General features: G+C 42.6%; 1 long non-coding RNA gene across 2 annotated transcripts; it reads right to left on the bottom strand.

Moving 5' to 3' along the window:
- Positions 1-5557: 5557 nt before the first annotated feature.
- LOC138808728 (uncharacterized) lies at positions 5558-18624 on the bottom strand. 2 transcript variants are annotated; one of them, XR_011366596.1, is made up of 3 exons: positions 18382-18624; positions 11900-11965; positions 5558-7748 (listed from the first exon to the last, which is right to left on the bottom strand). It is a non-coding gene; the product is annotated as an uncharacterized lncRNA (long non-coding RNA). The 2 variants fall into 2 exon arrangements; XR_011366597.1 differs by lacking the exon at positions 5558-7748 and adding an exon at positions 11528-11584.
- Between the last annotated feature and the right edge of the window lie 203 nt (positions 18625-18827).

Here is an 18827-nt window from a genome sequence, read left to right as displayed (position 1 = left end):
CCTATATGAACTGTCTATGAACTGCCATCCTCAGAGCTCAGCCTACTGAGTAGCAAGGATTACTGGGAAAACAACAATGCTCACTGAATTAAATGTTTTTATTTGTTTTGTTTTGTTTTGTTTTGTTTTTGCTGTTATTCTGAGATCCACCTTCTTTCATGGTGAAAAGCAGTCACTGGGGACTCATTTTTGCATGGGTTTATTTTTATAGCAATTTTTAAATATTTCCTTGCTATCTTGTTGCATTGTTGCTGCTTTATCTTATCTTCATTTTTCACATGCTATGTTTTATTATATGTTACCTCCATGTTTCATAACAAAATGGGATTACTGTGCATAAAATTCAAATTAGTACAGTATTAATGGTTTGCTTCATGTGAGAAAGGTTCTCTGCTATAGAATTCCCAACGTTTAGAACCTTCACTTGTAGTGGTTTATCATTGGAGAAAAAGGGTCTGACAGGAAGTTGGAAATAGCCAATAGCGAATCTCCAGAGAAGGGAACTCTTAACCACATTCCAAAAACTCACACTGCAATTGTCAAGATAAAGAAACACCACAACCCCAAGAAACTTCTCTATATAATGTGTCAGCAATGGGGAGATGGTAAAAAAAAAAAGTGTAAAGAAAGTTCCCTTTCACAAAAAGAGGAGGAATATGTCCTCTGATTCAGGGAGGTGGGCCAAGAAAAGGGTTTGTACCTGAGTTCTCATTTAAGGAAGTTGATTTACATATCATCTGGAGTTGGAATTTCCATCCTGTAAACCACAACTTTAACTTCCTCTTTCATGGAAATGCCTCGTACAATTTCCTTAGACAGTGACAAATGTTGTTTATTTTGGCTAGGCGAAAGTTAAATTTGAACAGGATTGGAAAACTGTTTTTTTTTCTTACCTTTTTGTATCTTTTATTTTTGTACTATGAATTAATTACTTTTCCACCATACTGTAGGTGACTTTTTATCTTGTGATTTTGAAAATTAGCTGAGCTTTCATTGTGGAGTTATTAGATGACCATCCAAGTCTTTTTATTTGTAAATTGTCATGCCTCCTGCTTGTCTGGTGCTTCACCACTTGAGCCATTGCAATCTTTTTATTTTCATCGGACTTCTAATCTCATAAAAAATACTGTATTAATTTTCTATTGGTAATGTAGTTCCCCAATTTTAATTTGTGCAAGAATTCTGAACTGATTTCAAAATGAAGGACATTTTAACGTAATTCATTAAAAAGCTATGAATATGGAGCTGTATATAATTCATTACTTTTGTTTAATTTTTCACACCTCAGTTGTAGAGTATGCTCAAAGGTGATTTTTACACTAATCTTTTTCTTTGAGGAATTTTTTTAATTAAGAAAATATTTTAGAGTTATTAAAGTTAGTTCAGCTATTTTTCTCCTTCATAAGGAATGTGATTTTAAGTTAATAAACAGAAAATCTAAGACAGAGGATACATTTGGTATTTAGATCAATTTGTGTAATTACTTTTTTATTTAAATACTGAATAGTTGTTTCTGAATTTTCAATTTATTACCTGAGTCAAAGGTGTATCATTACACATGCAGAATCTAATCCACTTTACAAAGACTAAGTAACATATTAGTTTGAATTTTATTTTTTAATTCAACAATAATATTCAAGAGGTATCATTCAGTAGGTTTCACTGAAAAATTATTAAGATATGCCATATCTATAGATATTTCATAATTCTATATTCTTATTTTTGGATTACATTTCTGTAATCCATGAGTCTGTACTCCAATTGTGTTAGACTTCCAATTGTTCATCTCATATCTTTGCTTTGTTCCAGGATTTCAGCAGTAATGTTTTCTTGTTTTCCGTGGTTTTTATTATTTTTTCATCTCACTATCACCGTTGTAACTTTTTAACAAACAAAAAAGAAAATTCACTATTGCTCAGCTCAGCATTCTTTACATTTTCAAAAAGCCAAGTGATGCTAGTGACATACAACATACATCATGAAATGATTGATATAATGTATACAATATGGTAATATCAAAATATTGCATAAAATGTAAAATATGTAATGTTATGAAATTAAACTACACTATTATTAAACTGTGACATCAAACATTTTCTATTATTATCATAATATAATAATATAAAACCGTGCCATCACTCTCCAACTTCCTTTGTAAAGAATTTACACTTTGTGGAAACCTACACCTGAGCCCTTTTCCTGGTAATGAATGGACTGTTAAATGTCTCTAGAATTTGGGCCAGCTCCCAGAAGCCTCTGGTATGTTTGGCTCCTCCCCTCTCTCACTCATTATAATTAGGCCTAAGAGTATGCCATCTAGTACTATGGCGACAAAGTAAGTTAGAGGACAAGAGCCCTATTCCCCAGCTGGAAGCTTCCAGGTCTTCATGCAAAAATGATCTCCAAGTTGTCATTTGTCTCAGTCCTGCAGCCATTACTGCCCAAACATGTAAGCTCAGATAGGTGCTTGAATAGAAAGCTATTGTAGCACAATCTGCTCTGTAGTAGGGGTCCTTGAGATGCCAAGGTACCCCAGCCTCTCCTTGGGCAGTATCCACATAGTCTTCAAGCTTTAAATCTTTAAAATCTGTTGCTTCTTCATAACTTCCCTCTTCCTGAAGCCTGAGAGGTCTGAGGGTCCCTCATCTGCAGGGGTCTGGATGGCTGCCAGGATCTTGTCCTGAAACTCAGGTGCCTACATCTGTAAGAAGCAATAGCAGCTCCTTCTTCTTCTCCTTCTCCTGGAAGAGCTGGTTGACACACTCATCTTTCTTCTGATATAGCTCATCCAGTATTTCCATCTGTTCTTTATAGAAATCTAGGGACTCTTCAATGGGGCTGATAGGTTTTGACAGCTAGCTGCATCCATGTTGGAGTTTATCCACTTGCCTCTAGTAGCCCACTTTTTCCAGGCAGCTTGTGGATGAAGCAGAATTTCAGGGTCTTCCTGGGCACTTGTGTGTCCTGCTTCCTTTCCCGTGGTTTCAACTTCTGGAGAAGAAACCCTACTGCTTCAGCTTTCTCTGTCTCTTGACTACCATATTAGCCAGGAACCCATAGTAGGTCTGTTGCTCCAGCAGCTGCTGGCTAAGCTTCACCTTCTTTAATTCATCAATGGATAAAGATAACAATCCCACCTAGTCTTTGGATTGTCTGTCCTCTAGGACAGTCACAACAAGTAGAATCACCCCCTTTCCTTTTTGCTCACTCCTCCTTCTCTAGTGAAAGCCAGAAAGCTCAGCTGGGGCCCATAGCTGCTCCTGCTTCTGTCTGGTGGTTTTAAGGCACATCACAAGTGTTGTGTAATTTTTGATGGTCCTTCTTGGTCCTGCAACTTTGTCCAGCAACTGTGTCTGCTTCTGTAGGTGCTGCTGCAAGGCCTCATTCTTTAAGGTCAGCTGCAAATTGTAGGCCTTGTGCTGTTCACAGGTAGCTCTGAGCTCCTGCAGCTGTTCATGAAGCTCCTGAGATTCTGAGCCACTAGACTCCTTAACTCAGCCATCTCTTTCCATTCTTCTAACTTCTCCTCTTGCTGGTCCAGCTTCTTCCTTCACTTGGAGCTTTGAGTGCAGCACACGAGAGAGCTCCACCTTCTGTTTCTTAGCCTGTGGAAGGCATCCTGCAGCTGGCCCAGCTGCTCTTTGATCTCTAGATTATGCAAAATTGTGTATCTCATGGCCTCATTAATGTGTAATCTTCCCATTGTCTTGAAGAGCTTATGCAGATCCCAGGCCTTTTCCTGCTGCTCCAGTTACCACAGCTGCTCCTGCTGCTTCACATTTTGGAGACTGAGGCTCTAGTTTTCCTGCCTTTGAATGTAACACTGCTTCTCACATTTCTGTTGCTACTTCTGCAACTAATAGGTCTTGGCTGGCAGCTGTAGCTTGGCCAGAGTTGGTCCTGCAGGCTGCTGCTGGAGGGTAGCTCTGCCAACTGCCATTGAAGTTCCACCATGTTTATCTCTAGGTCAAACACTTATCACACCCATTGCTCTTTCTCATCTCTCAGTTGGTTCATCTGTTGAACCTTGTCTTTCCTCATGGACCTCTCCAACTTCAGGTCCTCTGCAACATGGTCTCTCTCCAGGCTTAATTTGGTAATTAATTCTTTCATGTTCTCTAGCTTTCTCTAGCCATGCCTTCTCTCTTATTACCTTTGTTTATCTTTTGGTTACTCTCTTGGGGTAACGTAGGACTTCTGACATATTGTTAGTTATTCCAGTGTCAGAGGAAAGGACACTAGCTAGAAAGGAACCAGAGGAAGATTCCAGGTCTGCATGATCTTTGGTCTCACCCTTGGTTGATTTACAGTCCACAGTAATGATTGTTATGAGGTTACCTGTTTTCAGTTTTCATTTTGTTGGTGTTAGTGGGTCCACCAGGTCAATTCCTCTGCAGATACTCTTGCTGTTGTTTCTTGCCTAAAGAAAATTTTATTGTGCATGCATTTCTGGTTTGGTTAGATATCCCAGTAATGGGATAGGGAAGGTGGAGGGGCCATGTTCCCAAGCTTTCTGAAATCACTTCTATTCTTGCAATCACCCACTTCCTACAGGATCTCTGAAATTCACTCAGTCACCACATAGCACCTTTGCTTCCTTCACCTGCTGGTAGTGGTATGAGCCAATAGAGGAAAATGCCAATGGTACTAGGCAGCACAGAATGTGGATGTGGCCTTGATTCTTGTATCTTATTGTTCAGCTAGAAACAGGTATGCATTGTGGGATCATTGTGATCCAGACACAGTGGGGGAAGTCACCCCATACCTGCTCTTACAGTCCTCACCCATCTACATATCTACTTGGGGAGCAGGGCAACACAAGCTCCTGTTTGCTGTGCCCATCAAACCTGCCCACTTGGGCTGATAACTAGGATTAGCTCTAGTTTGGTGCCTCCACAGTTGTACTGGAGACTGCTCAAAACAATGTCGTCCATCCCACAATTACAATCACCAAGTGATCTTGAATGGTTGTTCTCAGGAATAACCACTCAGGATCACTGTCATAGTCCCTCTTATGCTGGGACTATGGAGGGATCAGACCCAGAGCTTAGGGGATGAGTGAGTGACAGAGAGTAGAGATACTGGATAATGCATCATTTTGCAGTCTATTTCCTCATATTACAACTTGGTCCACATATTTTTACATCACAGAAATACCGTCCAAATAATTTCCATCCAATCCTCCAGACTGCAAGACACTGCTAGTCCCATAATTCGCTGACTCCTTACTGCAAGTTTCTAATCTGGGTCTGAATCTGTTCCCCTGCCCGCCAGGTCTCTATCCCACACCTAGCATACCATGTTCCCATAAGAGAGAACAATGGATTGAACCAGCCTTTGTCTTCTTAAAAAATTTTTATTGTGAAAATACCATACAGCGGGGTTACAATTACATGGGCAAGGTAATGAGTACATTTCTTATCAAGAATTGTTGGCTCCTCCTCTGTTTCCTCTTCCCATCCTTTCCCATCTCCCCCCCCCCCCGACCAAAGTTGTAAAGTTTGTTTTTCAACATAACGACTTGTACATCTCATTGTTGAAGTGGGTCCACCTGTATCCCTATTTAAATGGTTTGTTTTTGCCCTTCCCCTCCACAAATTATACCAACATCAAATACAATAAAAGCAGTGGTTATGCTGTGGGAGCGGGGCTTATGAAGCAACAAAGAAATCATCTTATAAATATGTTACAAACAATCACAAGAAAAAAAACAATTCAATACTTATAGTGGGGTTCATTTCACCTAAAATCAACTTATCTGATCTTTTCTGCTTGTCTCAGACATATACTAGTTATTGCAAATAAGGGAAACCATGGGACTTGTGTTTCTTTAGGCTTGGCTTACTTCACTTAATATAATTTTTTCCAAGTCTTTCCTTTTCCTAACAAATGGGCTATGTCATTCTTTCTGATGGAGGCCTAGAATTCCATTGTGCTGGAGTCTGCCGGCAACGAAAGGGAATCCTGAATTAGGGGGCGAGGATGCAGAAAAATAAAGACATAAGACAAAGGATGGGGTCGGGAGGTCTGCAGCTCAAGATTACAGCCCCGTTTATTTTTAATTTTTCCTATTATATACTATTAGAAGTCAAGAGGTAACATAAGGTTACCATAGTGCAGAAAAACAAGGAAAGTTTTAATAAAAACAAAGTGCAATAAAAACAAGACAAGATCAACTGATAGAAAGTAAAACAAATTCTGTAGACATAGCAAAGCAATCCCGGGCACCTAGTGTTTTTTCATGAAAGCCAGTTCCTTATGCGTGCCTTTAAGTGAGCACAGGGGTCAAGATGACCTTAGAGCTTTACTGTGGACTCCCAAAATCTCCCCCATCTTTGTTTGAAGAAGCGAACCCGCCTGTCTTAGGCTTGGTGGATCACCTTGTCTGCCTTACCCGTCATCGGGAACTTCTTCAGAGTAAAGCTGAAGGCCCTGTCTTAGGTTGGTCAGACTGGCACCCCCTCTTACCCGTCTTTGGCTACAGTTCCTCTCAGGGGAATTCATAAACTCATAAGAGAGTTTTGCAGTGCACGTATAATACAAGGAAGGCATAGAAAAACTATCAGCAAAAGCATTCCCACGCCAAGCAATGACATTAGCAATCCTTTAACATAAGTCAGGGAAGTGATATAGAGTTGAAATTGTTTTAACAGTTTTTTTTAGCAGTTTTTGCCACTTTAGCGTCCAGAGGTAGGGCTTGTGTCGTACTATGAGCAAGCTGATTGAGATAATGGGCAGTTTGTACGTTTTGTGTTAGTGCCACAGCAGCTGCCCCTGAAGAGGCAGCTAACAAAATAAAAGCCAAAACATCAGCTACAAGTAGCCCAACAAATCGATGAGGACACATTAGTTTTTTCAATTGTCTTAACACCTGAATGCCAGAATCTTTATACCAAGTTTTAGAAATATTTACAGGAAGAATAACAACAGATTGTTGTCTAACAATAAGTATAGATTCAGTTATGCCGCTATACAAGCAATTAGTAAAAGAACAATTAGAACAGGTGACATTAAAATAATTAGCTCCTATAGAGATATTGAATGGTCTATACATAATGACATGGGGTGGTGATACCCAACTCATATTTTTTAAAAGGGATGAATTGGGCCAGGTTATGTTGTTGAGTGCAGCCACCAGCATCCAAACATGATGTTGAGGATGCCCATTCATCCACCACAGTCCACAATTGTACTTATTAGTAAGATTAGCTCCAAACCAGTCCATTAATTGAAATTTAGTTCCAGAAATATTGGTAACAAATGGCTTCACATGCCTGTACCTTATTGGCTGAGGCTTTCCTGTAGATACTACTATTTGTGAAGAATTAATGCAACGGGGTATCATATAGGATGGAGTAAAATTTGCATGAACTGGGTACCCAGTTGGTAAAGGTGTCATCTGTATATTGTACATTTGATTTTTGTCTGGGATCCAAATTTTATGAGTCATTGATAGCATTATAATACAGCCTGGAATGGAGCCTTTAGAGCTGGTGGTAAAGTAGAAAGGACTTCCAATGTCTGAAGCTGAGGTATCTCCCATCTTGGTGTGCTGGATGAAGGGATCAGGTGCTGTACTGTATGCTGATCTATTGACTTGAATGAGTACTTCAACTCTCTTCCAAGTTGTAGGGTGCACAATCGGGGGATCTGGCACATAAGCCCAATGTGTCAGGGTTTGTGTCATCAGAATGAGCCTCCACAATCCTAATGCAATGCTCAGGCAATCAGCGGGATTCATTTTCTTCCTGCGAAAAAACACAAACATGTACTCAACCCCATGTTAAAACTGGATCGAGCCCGTGCCAATCACCTGTTAAAGGATCCTTCCACTTAACTTGGCCAAAAGCTCTTTGCTCTCTTTTGTTCCCAAAGTCACTGTACTGTGGAAAGTCCATTACAATCTAAACTTAAAAATTTAGTACAAATAAAGCATGAGAAGAATATTAACAGGAGAGAAGGGGGATAATTCCCCCCTTTTAATTTAAAAATTTGGTGTTTAAACAGCCCGTTGGCTTGTTTAACAATTTCTTGTTCTTGAGGAATATAGGGAATATCTGTAGAGTGAAAAATCTGGTAAGATTTACAAAAAGTTTGAAAAGCTTGTCCGACATATCCCGGAGGATTATCAGTTTTAATATGTTTAGGAAGTCCCATAAAGGCAAAGCAGTGTAGGGAATGAGCAATACCATGTTTGTTAGTCTCCTGGCAAGAGGAGTAGCCATAATAAAATTAGAGTAGTTATATGGTAACATGGACAAAACGAAGCCATACAAATGATGGAATCAGGCAAGAGTTTAGTCTACTTTTTCCATGGTGGAGGAGGTCAGGGTAACTATGTCGATTTCCTCCCCGTGACTGTAAGGCTGTAGCAGCCACAGCAACAGCAGGGTCTTTCAGTGTCTCCAAGGGACTGTCACACCTTGTGCTATATTTCTACACAGACTGGTTAAGGATACAAGTAATACCTAGGCTTGCCAGGCTGTGGCCCCACTAGTTTTTAAGACTATTTAGACAATAGCCCAGGACAAATTACCAAGATGACAAGCTTTTAAACTAGATAGTTCTTTTAATAAAGCTGATTTTCTAGGCAGATGTAGAGGGCTCAGGCCTGCACTACTATTTTCCATGCGTTTTTCTTCTGTCTATTTTGCCACATTTTTTTTATGACTCTGGTCCATTATTCTAAAAAGGGGATGATGGGTGAAGATTCATCTTCTGTAACTTCCTCAAGCTGACTCAGGGGTGTTGATCCTACCTAGCCAGGAACCTATAACCTTAGTCTATTTTAGAAAGAGATTACAAGGGTTAGATGTCATTAAGAACAATATTTTAACTTTTGACAAATGCACAGACTTTTTCTCCAGCTACAACAGTGTAGCTTGTTTAGCACTCTGGTTTGTAAAAGCATCTTTAGGAATGTGACCCCTAGTGACCCTAACAATGCCTAAGTCACCCGTGCAGATGTTAATAGACAGATGTTAATAGAAACACACTCTCAAGTTTACAAACGATTTTCTTGAACAGATAAATTTCTTGTAGCTGGTGTTAGCTCAAAAGTTACTGTCAATTAGGGCTTTTGGCACATACAGGCGCTGGGATTTAAACCATCTCCCACATTTTATAACTTTACTTTTTAGTACTATCACAGATTACTAATGTTTCTGTCCCTACAAGGTAGATAGTCATGGACATTAGGCATGCTTACAAACTATCTTCCCATGACATTCTGGCTCTGACCAATTTTTGAAGGGCCACACACAAATGACTCTAGGATCTGACATTTTTGCCATTTGAGCAGTGGCTTACTGCCTCTGGATGCTCCTCCATAGCTCTTGTCCCACGAATGTCTTCTCTACACTGGGATAAATGCCTCATCTGCATTTCCCTTAGCTGGTCGCTGGACTTGAACTCGGGGCCTGAGTGCTGTCCATCAGCTTTACAGCTCAAGGCTTGCACTCTGTCACTTTGAATCCCAAAGCAATTATTTTGGTAATCCTAATTTTTTCACTTTGAGGCAAATGTTAAGAACAATTTTACTTTTAAACTTTATATCCAGAAATACATTCCTAATTTTTAAGCCTCCTATTAATCTCTTTTATTATTTTATATTTTAGTTTTTAGTTACATTTTTAAAAAATCCTTTAAAATCTTGAGGCCAAGTGTCACTCATTGTCTCCTGGATGCTTGTTTTAAAACAGATACACATTAAAACTTTTAAACACACATGACAATTTTTCCTTAATGCAAGAATTACAATCACCATCACTGTGCCAAGAAGGTAAACTTCACACCTTTATGACTTTTAAAAACCTATCTTAATTGTAGAACATCATTGAAAGCAAGTCACATTATACAAATACATTTTAACCCCCTTTTTAAGTCCAAGGGGCAGTTTTAGCAATACTAATCAGATCATCACATCATTAATTTTTTTTTTACCAACATGTTTCTAGTATTTACCTGTAGAGAAAAAGGACAGAACAAAGTGGGCCACTTGGCCCCTCCTGTGGAATGGGCACACACCTAATCTCACTCTTTAGGGTAAGATGAAATGCGTTTGTGCCAACTTGTCCTCTTTCACCATGCGTGGACTCCTCCCATGGCCTGTCCCACCATGTATGACCAGCTGAACTGAACTTTTGCCGGTTTACCCCTTACTCCTAAAGCTAGGTCTTTTGTTCGCTTTTACATTTTTTCCTTTTCTTATCTCTTGGTTTTTTGAATGAAAATACATACTTTTAGACAGACAGGACAGTAATGTCTTTGAGAGTGTTAAACAAACTTTTATATTTAAACTTTTAATATTTAGCCCCAAATTTTAGCCAAGAGAACTAAATTCCAAACAGCCAATGCATTTTGTTAAGCCAGATAACTTGATTACAGTGAAACCACCCTTATGCATTTTAAAATACCAGATTTTTTAATTTTTTAAGTTAAAGAATCCTTAAAAGGCCATTTAAAACAATGTAAAAATTCTTTAAAATTTTTGGTAATGTCCAAACCTCATAACCTTTTGAATTTGAAACTTAAACTGACCCAATTGTTACAGCATGCTGATAATTCTTATCTTAAACATGTTCACAAACACACACAAAACACACAGATCTTAAAGCGCACAAAAATCAATCAGTTTTATGTACATTTAAAACTGGTACCAATTCTAAAACGGAACTAGACAAGACAACAACAAAAGGCTGAGTTGGGGGCTAATGGGCCCCCAGTTCATCCCTACCTCAGAAAACATAGAACAGAAAACACACCAAAGTAAACAAGACAAACAAGTGGCCACAAAGACCAAATCAGGTCTCAGTGAATGGGGCGACATCTCACCACCACTCACAAGTGGGACTGAAATCCACATACCAGGGGATTCAAACCCCGTCTACTCACCACCGGAGGATTTTTCTTTTAGATTCCTGCAAACATTGACCCAGGGGCCTTCCAAGTTAGAGGAAAATTCCCAGTCATGTTGGGCAAAGGGAAAGAAGTCCCTAGCGGCCGTCCCCTCAGACTGACAGGTTCTCCCCCATATTCCGACCCCCTGGGTCAAGGCTGGAGGCTAAAGTCTTGCTGGTGTCATTTGTAGGTGATCAGTGGCATTTACATCCGGCTGTGAATTCTCCCTGCCGGCCCTTTTATGTTATTGTTAGATCCTCCAGGTTTTTCACCCCCACCACCCCACTACTTCTGGATCCAGAGAGGGTGGAGGAGGTGGCTGTGAAGGGTAGAAAAAGGGGTCAGTTTAAAGTATAAGTAAAAAAGAAGGAGCTAGAGAGAAACAGATATTGAGGGAGTGTTAGCTAGTCTCCTCTAGGCTCTCAAATCAGGATGAATCTGAGAGAAGAAACATTCCAAGAATTCCAGAATACATACACACAAACATTGAGACCAAACACATTTACAGCGTGCACATTGTAGACTGTTAGACAGAAAGTGTTGGACTACAGATGGGCCCAAATGTCCGCACTAGTGGATAGTTTACCATGATGGGGATCTGGGGGATGGCTCCCAATGGCCCAGTTGGCTGTCTTATAGTGCGTCCGCCAATACCTCTTGCCAACCCCAATACAGAACCTGCAGGCTACACAGATACCAGACAATTACAAAGCAGCAATGTTTTAACTTACAGGGCATTTTCATCATAGTGTCCCTGAATGTTTTTTGGGTTTTTTTGCTAAGTTTTTAAACTAATGGTTCCTTCCTCCAGGAACCAGGGGTATACTTCCTCAACAAAGTAAAAGAAACATTCTAACTGACTCTGTCTAACTTTCACTGCTTGAGCATGAAGCACACCCTTGAGAGCCTGCACATATAACATGTGGCTATTACCTTGCCCCATAATTTCTTACTCCCGACTACACTCTCTCCCGCTCTCTATTTCTGGATGTCCTCTTACCTTAGCTGGGTCCTCTGCCATGATCCCAGGTTTTCAACTCCCTGTTCAGGAGCCACTTGCCGGAGCCTGCTGGCAACAAAGGGAAATCCTGAATTAGGGGGCGAGGATGCAGAAAAATAAAGACATAAGACAAAGATGGGGTCGGGAGGTCTGCAGCTCAAGACTGCGCACAATTTATTTTTAACTTACCTTAATATATACTATCAGAAGTCAAGAGGTAACATAAGGTTACAATAGTCCAGAAAAACAAGGAAAATTTCAGTAAAAATAGATTGCAGTAAAAACAAAACAAGGTCAACTGGTAGAAAGTAAAACAAACTCTGCAGACATAGCAAAGAAATCCCGGGCACCTGGTGTTTTTTAAGTAAACCAGTTCCTTGTACTTGCCTTCAAGTGAGCACCAGGGTCAAGATGAACTTTAAACTTTACTGTTCACTCCCAACACCTCTCTACTACTTTTTCTCTTCCTTTCTCTACTTTTCTCTTCTTCGTCTTCATCCTCCTTCTTCTTCAACCCCCTCTTTCTCCTCATTCCCACCCCAGCCACCATGATAACTAGCCCTGTCTGCACCATGTGATCCTTAGGCTCACCCCAACCCCAGAGATCAGCAGACACAGTCAGACTTGGACCCAGGCCTCTGAGACCAGAGCTAGAAGTGTTCCTTTGCCCTCATTCCTACACGGAGACCAGAGATGTGGGCTTGGAGCTGGGGAGAAGATACTGTTGAAACTGAATTCCCCATGAGGTGCTCAGAGACTCAGAGTCTGTACCACTTCCTGAGAGATGGAAGGAGGCACAGGTCTTTGAAGAATAAGTTATCTCAGAAGTGCCGCGTTCAGGCAGAAAAGCCTGGGCCTGTGTTATATAATTTGAGAAATAAAGGACACGCAAGCCTGGTTCCTGATGGACATACCTGTCATACTAGCTGCTCGAGAGGCTGGTTCAAAGCCAGCCCAGACAGAAAAGTCTTTGAGAATCTGTCTCTCAAATTACCAGCAACAATTCAGACTGGAGGTATGGCTCAGATGATAGATCGCCAGCTGTGAGCAAGAAAGCCAAGCAAGATTCTTTGTATGCTTCTTTTCATCTCTAGAGTGAATACAAGGCCCTGAGTTTGAGGGAGGGAGGGAAGAAGAGGAGAGCGAGAAAAAGGGAGGCCTTGGTTTCAAACAAAAAATGCAATTTGAATTTCTGTTTAATTCAGTTTTTCCCTTTCCACAGCCACCCCTTCATCCTCTCCCTACCCCTGCCCACCTCTGCTGCCCACTCTCTTGTTGGTGAAGAGAGGGAGATCTATCCTCCTGTCTTTGTTTCTTTGTTCCAAAGCCTGGTAGTGATGTGGAGACTCCACATACCCAGGGAGCCCTCCCCCATCTCTTACCTACCCTTTAGCCCTCAGACCTCCCTTAATCAAAGTAGCTGCAGGAGACACACCCAACTCACATCTCCCCAAAGCCAGCCCAGTGAGCCTGCCACCCCACACCCACCCCAACTCACACCTGAACTCAGACTACCTTTGGGGTCCACGGGCATCAGAAAATTAGCTGTAATTACTCTGTACTTAGCACCTTCATCTTCTCGGCGCTCAGCTGGGGCACCATGTCTGCGATTTCACTCTTAATCAAGAGGCCTTCCAGTCTGACTTCAGAGACTTACTTGCTCCACCATGCAGTAAATCAGAGGCCTGGCAGAGAACTGAGACTGTATTTCACAAAAAGTGAAGGGAAGAGCCTGGCACAGGGAAGGTAGAAAGGGTGGCAGAGTTGAAGGCAAGACTCAAAGCTAGGTTGAATCCTGGGCTGCTGGGGAGGTCAAGGTAAAGAAGATCATAGATCACAGCCAGCAAAGCAAAAAAGCTCCATCTCAACCAGCAAGCAGGGCATGGCGTCTCACACCTGTCATCCCAGCTCTGCAGACAGCATCCGTAGGACTACAGTCGAGGCTGACTAGGACAAGAATGTGAGGCTCTACCTAAAAAGTAACTAAAGCAAAATGAGCTGAGGGCTTTGGTTTGCATCTGTCCTTCCAAAAGTGCATGTGTTGCAGGCTGACTCCCATGGGCCTGTGTCCGTGGCCCTTCAAGGTGGGGACGTTGAGAAGTGACAAGTGTCCCATGGTGTCATGAGGGTAGGCTACCGATGGTGGCATTTGTGGCTTTATCACAACAGGAAGAAACTGGCACCATGGCACGAGCCTGTATCCCTAGCTACTTCAGAAGAGGAGTTCAGAGGGTTGTGGTACGAGGTCAGCCCAGACATGTTAGTTTGTGAGACCCCATTTCAACCAGTAGCTTGGAGTGGTGGCATGCCCCTGGCATGTGGACACAGTGGAAGCACAATGGCTAGGAGCAGTGGCACGCTTGTGCCATCCCCAGAGATATGAGTCAGCGCAAATAGTAGGACCACAGACCACTCCAGTGCAGGCATGAGCAAGGCCCCACCTCGAAAATAACCAACCAGCAAGGGGCAGTAATTAAACAACACAGTATATCTAATATGTCTACTAGTTTTCCTTCCTCTTCTTTCAGAGTCTTTTTGATGGTGCTGAAGTTTGAACCGAGGCTTTTTGCTTGCTTCTTGCTGACTGACCAGTGCTCTATCATTTGAGCCATGCCTCCAGCCCAGATGTTTCTTGATTACATTGGAGATGGAGCTTCATGTGCCTGGTCTGGCTTTGAGACGTAATCTTCCAGATCTCAGCCTCCTGAGTACCTAGAATTATAGTTATGAGCTTCTTGCCCCTGGCTCTTTCTAGATTTTTGAGTAAAGCTCTGTTCTCTTGACCCTAAGGTCACATTCTTCCCCATCTTTTATTCTTCTGTCTCTTCCATCTTTTCCCAAAGCATCAGGAGAAAAGTAGAAGAAAAAGAACAAAGCTTTGGGGCTGTGAATATGGCTTAATGATAGAGTGCTTTCCTAGTATGCATGAAGTCCTGGGTTCGATTCTTCAGTACCACATAAACAGAAAAAGCCAAAAGTGGTGCTGTGGCTCAAGTGGTATAAAGCTAGCCTTAAGCAAAAGAAGCTCAGGGATAGTGTCCAGACCATGAGTTCAAGCCCCAAGACTGGCAAAAAGAAAAGAAAAGAAATTTCCTGCCCAGGCTGGATTCACACTGTGATCTTCAGATCTCAGCCTTCTGAGTCACTTGGTTTACAGGTGTAAGCCATCAGCACTCAGCAAAAACACTTTAAATATAAACTAACAGACAAGTCGAGTTGTAGATTTACAGCAATGATATTACTAAGCAGCCAAAGGTCCCTTGCAAGAACACCAGATGGGCAGGAACAACAGAGCCAAGCACGGCTCTCTCCACATGGCCTGTGTGGGAGCAGTTCCACTGGGACAAGAGGATGCCCTCCACTCTCACTTGCCAGGGGAACCTGAGCCTGAGGCCCTGGAGGTAGCCAGGGACTCCGCATCGAGAGAGAAGGTAAAGGGCAGGTCTGTGCTAATCAAGTGTCCCAACACATCGTGTAAGACCATGTCAAACATTTGTCCAGATATTTTCTCTTGTTTTACCATCAAGTGACCACCAACCCATGCCTCATCTCATGGGGAGCTGCTCAGGAGCAACTGGACAGGTGTTGTCCCTTGTTCCTGTCCACTGCCACTCTGTGATCCCCAAATGACCCCCGTGGCAAGGTACAAGGTGTGTCTGATGAGTTCTTGTGTTCTGGTTCATAACCACAACTCTGTCATCGCCAAGATTTCCCACTACAGAAAGGTCCAGCAGCCCTGGGCCTGGGTCATGAGGCTGCAAGGTCCTCCACACTAAAACTCCCCAAGCAATCACATATCTGCTTTCTTGTAAATTCCCTCTTGTCCACTCCTGAGAGCCTCAACGACAAGCACGCATCCCATGCTTCTATTTCCAAAGGGGAGCTGGGAGTGGAAGTCAGTCCACAGTGAGCAACAAGCACCTGGCATAAACCAGCCCTCAGCCGGTGAATATGCCAACAGCCCAGTTGGCTTCTCTACCCAGGCCCAGGTGCGCCACGGTTACTCTGGCCCCCATGCCTCTTGTCCTCAGGCAGTGGTGCTCAGATCATCCATAAAGGCAGTGTCTACCTGAACCTCCAAGATCTGAGCTAGTCAGCTGGGAGTCCAGGACAAACTTGCTCTCAAAAGATTCAGTTGGAAGTAATCACATGAGCCAAGTAGTGAAAGAACAAGGCCTGGGATGAGGAAGGTAAGGAAAAGAAAAGGAGGAAGAAAGGGAGGAGAAGTAGGAAGAAAGAGGAAGGGTAGTTGAAGAAAGAAAGGGAAGAAGAGAAGAAGGAGGAGAAAGCAGAAGGAAGAAAAGAGATGTGAAGAGGAGAGAGAAGAGGAGAAGGAGGAGGAGGAGGTGGAGGAAAAGAATGAGGAGGAGTGGGAGTAGGAGGAGGAGGAGGAGGAGGAGGAGGAGGAGGAGGAGGAGGAGGAGGAGGAGGAGGAGGAGGAGGAGGAGGAGGAGGAGGAATGTTAACAAGCACAATATAAGATAGAGGACAAATGGAGATCTGAGCCAATCTTCCCATGTCTTGAGGTTTCAGCCAGTGACCAGAATTTTTGTGAATGTCCCCCAAGCCTCTAAGTGTGAGGAGAGCCACAATTATGCCACGTCCCCTCATCCAGCCATGTAGCCCTGGGTGCTCTCTTTCTCAGAAACCTTGTGACACACTCTCACACATTGGCAGAGCTGTAGAGCACACAGTAGAGCACACCATCTCCACCCTATCCCCAACCGTCACAGCCTAGAGATCACAGCAAGTCCAATGTGATGCTTCTGCTAGCTCCAGAGTGCCCCCCTCTCGGGCCTGCTCTGAGCCCTCTCCTCTTCTCCACCTCGCGCCTCCCCATACAGCCTCAGGTCCTTGAGCTTGCTTTCACAGACAGTGTCGGTCTGCTTTCCAATGCTGTGACAAGATCTAAGGAATTGAACTCGAAGGAAGAAAGGTTTCTTTGGGCTTGTCTCCATCTGTGGTTGGCTGGAGCTATAGCTTTGAGCTGAGGTAGGCAGCACATGTGGCAGCAGAAACACAAGGTGGAGAAAGGAGAGGGGAATGGGCTGGGAAAAGTTACTCCATTCAAGGGCACATCCCCCACCCTGTGGAGGCATTAATCCATTGATGAAGGTAGCAACCCTGGAATCCAATCCCCTCTCAAAGCCCCACCTCCTGATAGCTCACTCAGCTATGAGGTTATCAGTGGATGAGCCTGTTGCTAGTGCCAAAACCGCATGATCCAATCACCACTCAAGGTCCCGCCTCCTGACAGCCCATTCAGCTATGATATCATCATTGTATGCTCATTGGTGGAGCCCAGATACTTTCTGATGAGTTCCAATCACCTCTCAAGGCCCCGCCCCCTGACAGCCCACTCAGCTATGAGGTCATCAGTGGATGAACCCATTGGTAGAGACAGAGCCCTCAGGATCCATTCACCTCTCACTATGGCCACCAGCTGGGGAGCAAGCCTTCAACTCAGGAGCTTTTGGGGATATTTCAAGTACAAACCATACCAGAGGGCATCATTGTTCAAGTACCCCAAAATCTTCCACCCCACCTGGGACCCTCCTACAGTGGGGCACCCTAAATGGAACACAGTATGCCACTGTGGATAGCTGAACACAGGATCCAGGACTCCCTTACTGGAATGTTACATTTGCATAAAAACAGTCTGAGGTCTTATTATGGTTGTTGACAATCATTGTGTTTGTCTAATTGAGCTTGTAAGAACCAAGAGGTTCCCCCAAATCCTGACCAGCTGCTCTGATGGCTTTTAAAGCAGGAGCTCTTCTTGATATTCAATATAAAGAGACCATATTTCCTCTCCAGGGAGACACTAATGACAGAGAAATGTGATTTCCTGCTGCAAACTTACCAATCCTACTCCACCTCCACCAAGCCATGTGTTAAACCCTTGGTCCCAACAGTGCTCTTTCCCCTTCACCACAATAACTACTTGCAGAAAACATCCTCCTCCATCCAGCTGTTTATTTTTTTGTAATATCGATTTGTGATACTGATTGATATTCAGCTTTGGGTAAGGAGAAAGCACAGAGAACCCCTAGGATAGAAGTGTGGCTCTGTCATGAGTCAGCTCTGTGTTTTCTGCCAGTCACTTGACCTTGACTTGGACCTTCCCTCTCAATGAGAGAGGTTCCTCATCTGTAGACTAGAGATAACAAAAGCACACATTGTGGCTGTGAAATTCAAGGGCAAAGTGCATGTAAACTATTTGGCATGAGGGTCACATATCTGGTGGGCGCCCAGCAATAGACTGATCATTTGGTCCAATTACTTGGTGGTAATTGAAAGGGGGAAAGGGGACATTATTTCAAAGTATTGAGATCCGTGGCCTGAACCTGGCCCCTGTCTATTTTGCTTCTCCTCTGACCCTCATTTCCCACTCTGCTAATGCAAGTTAACAGCAACAATATTCTGGAAGTATTGAGAGACTTCTATGACAACCAAATAAAATGTCCAACCATAAAACATACCTTCTTCTGTGTGTTACTTTTATGGCTCCCCACTCAGAGTTCATCTCCTCTGTGGCCTGTCCCTTCTAACATCATAGGTAATGGTGAAATCATTCTTCTCTCGGCTTCATCTCCAGGTCCCACCAGTCTGTAACTGAGGAAAAAGGAGTTGCCACATGATGAGAATCAATGTGACTCTATTTTCGGTTCTATATGATGAATATAAATGATTGGAAAATTAAAAAAACCATTAGGCTATTAAAAATAACTTCCAAAAACCATCTCACAATAAATTATTTTCAGTCTTAAAAAACCCATCTGCAAAGAATATAAATGGTAATGCCAACCATCTGAGAAGTCAGTAATCAGATATAATGGTCAATTTCTCTGATATTATTGTCTAATTAAGCAATTTGGCTTTCGTGGAGATTGTATGTAACTGAGTCAGTTTAGTCTAAAAGGGATGT

Source organism: Dipodomys merriami, unplaced genomic scaffold (genome assembly GCF_024711535.1).
Source record: "Dipodomys merriami isolate MVZ:Mamm:240054 unplaced genomic scaffold, mDipMer1.0.p SCAF_471, whole genome shotgun sequence".
Lineage (NCBI taxonomy): Eukaryota > Metazoa > Chordata > Mammalia > Rodentia > Heteromyidae > Dipodomys > Dipodomys merriami.
Note: the sequence above shows the minus strand (reverse complement) of the source record. Positions and strands in the feature narration are given on the sequence as shown.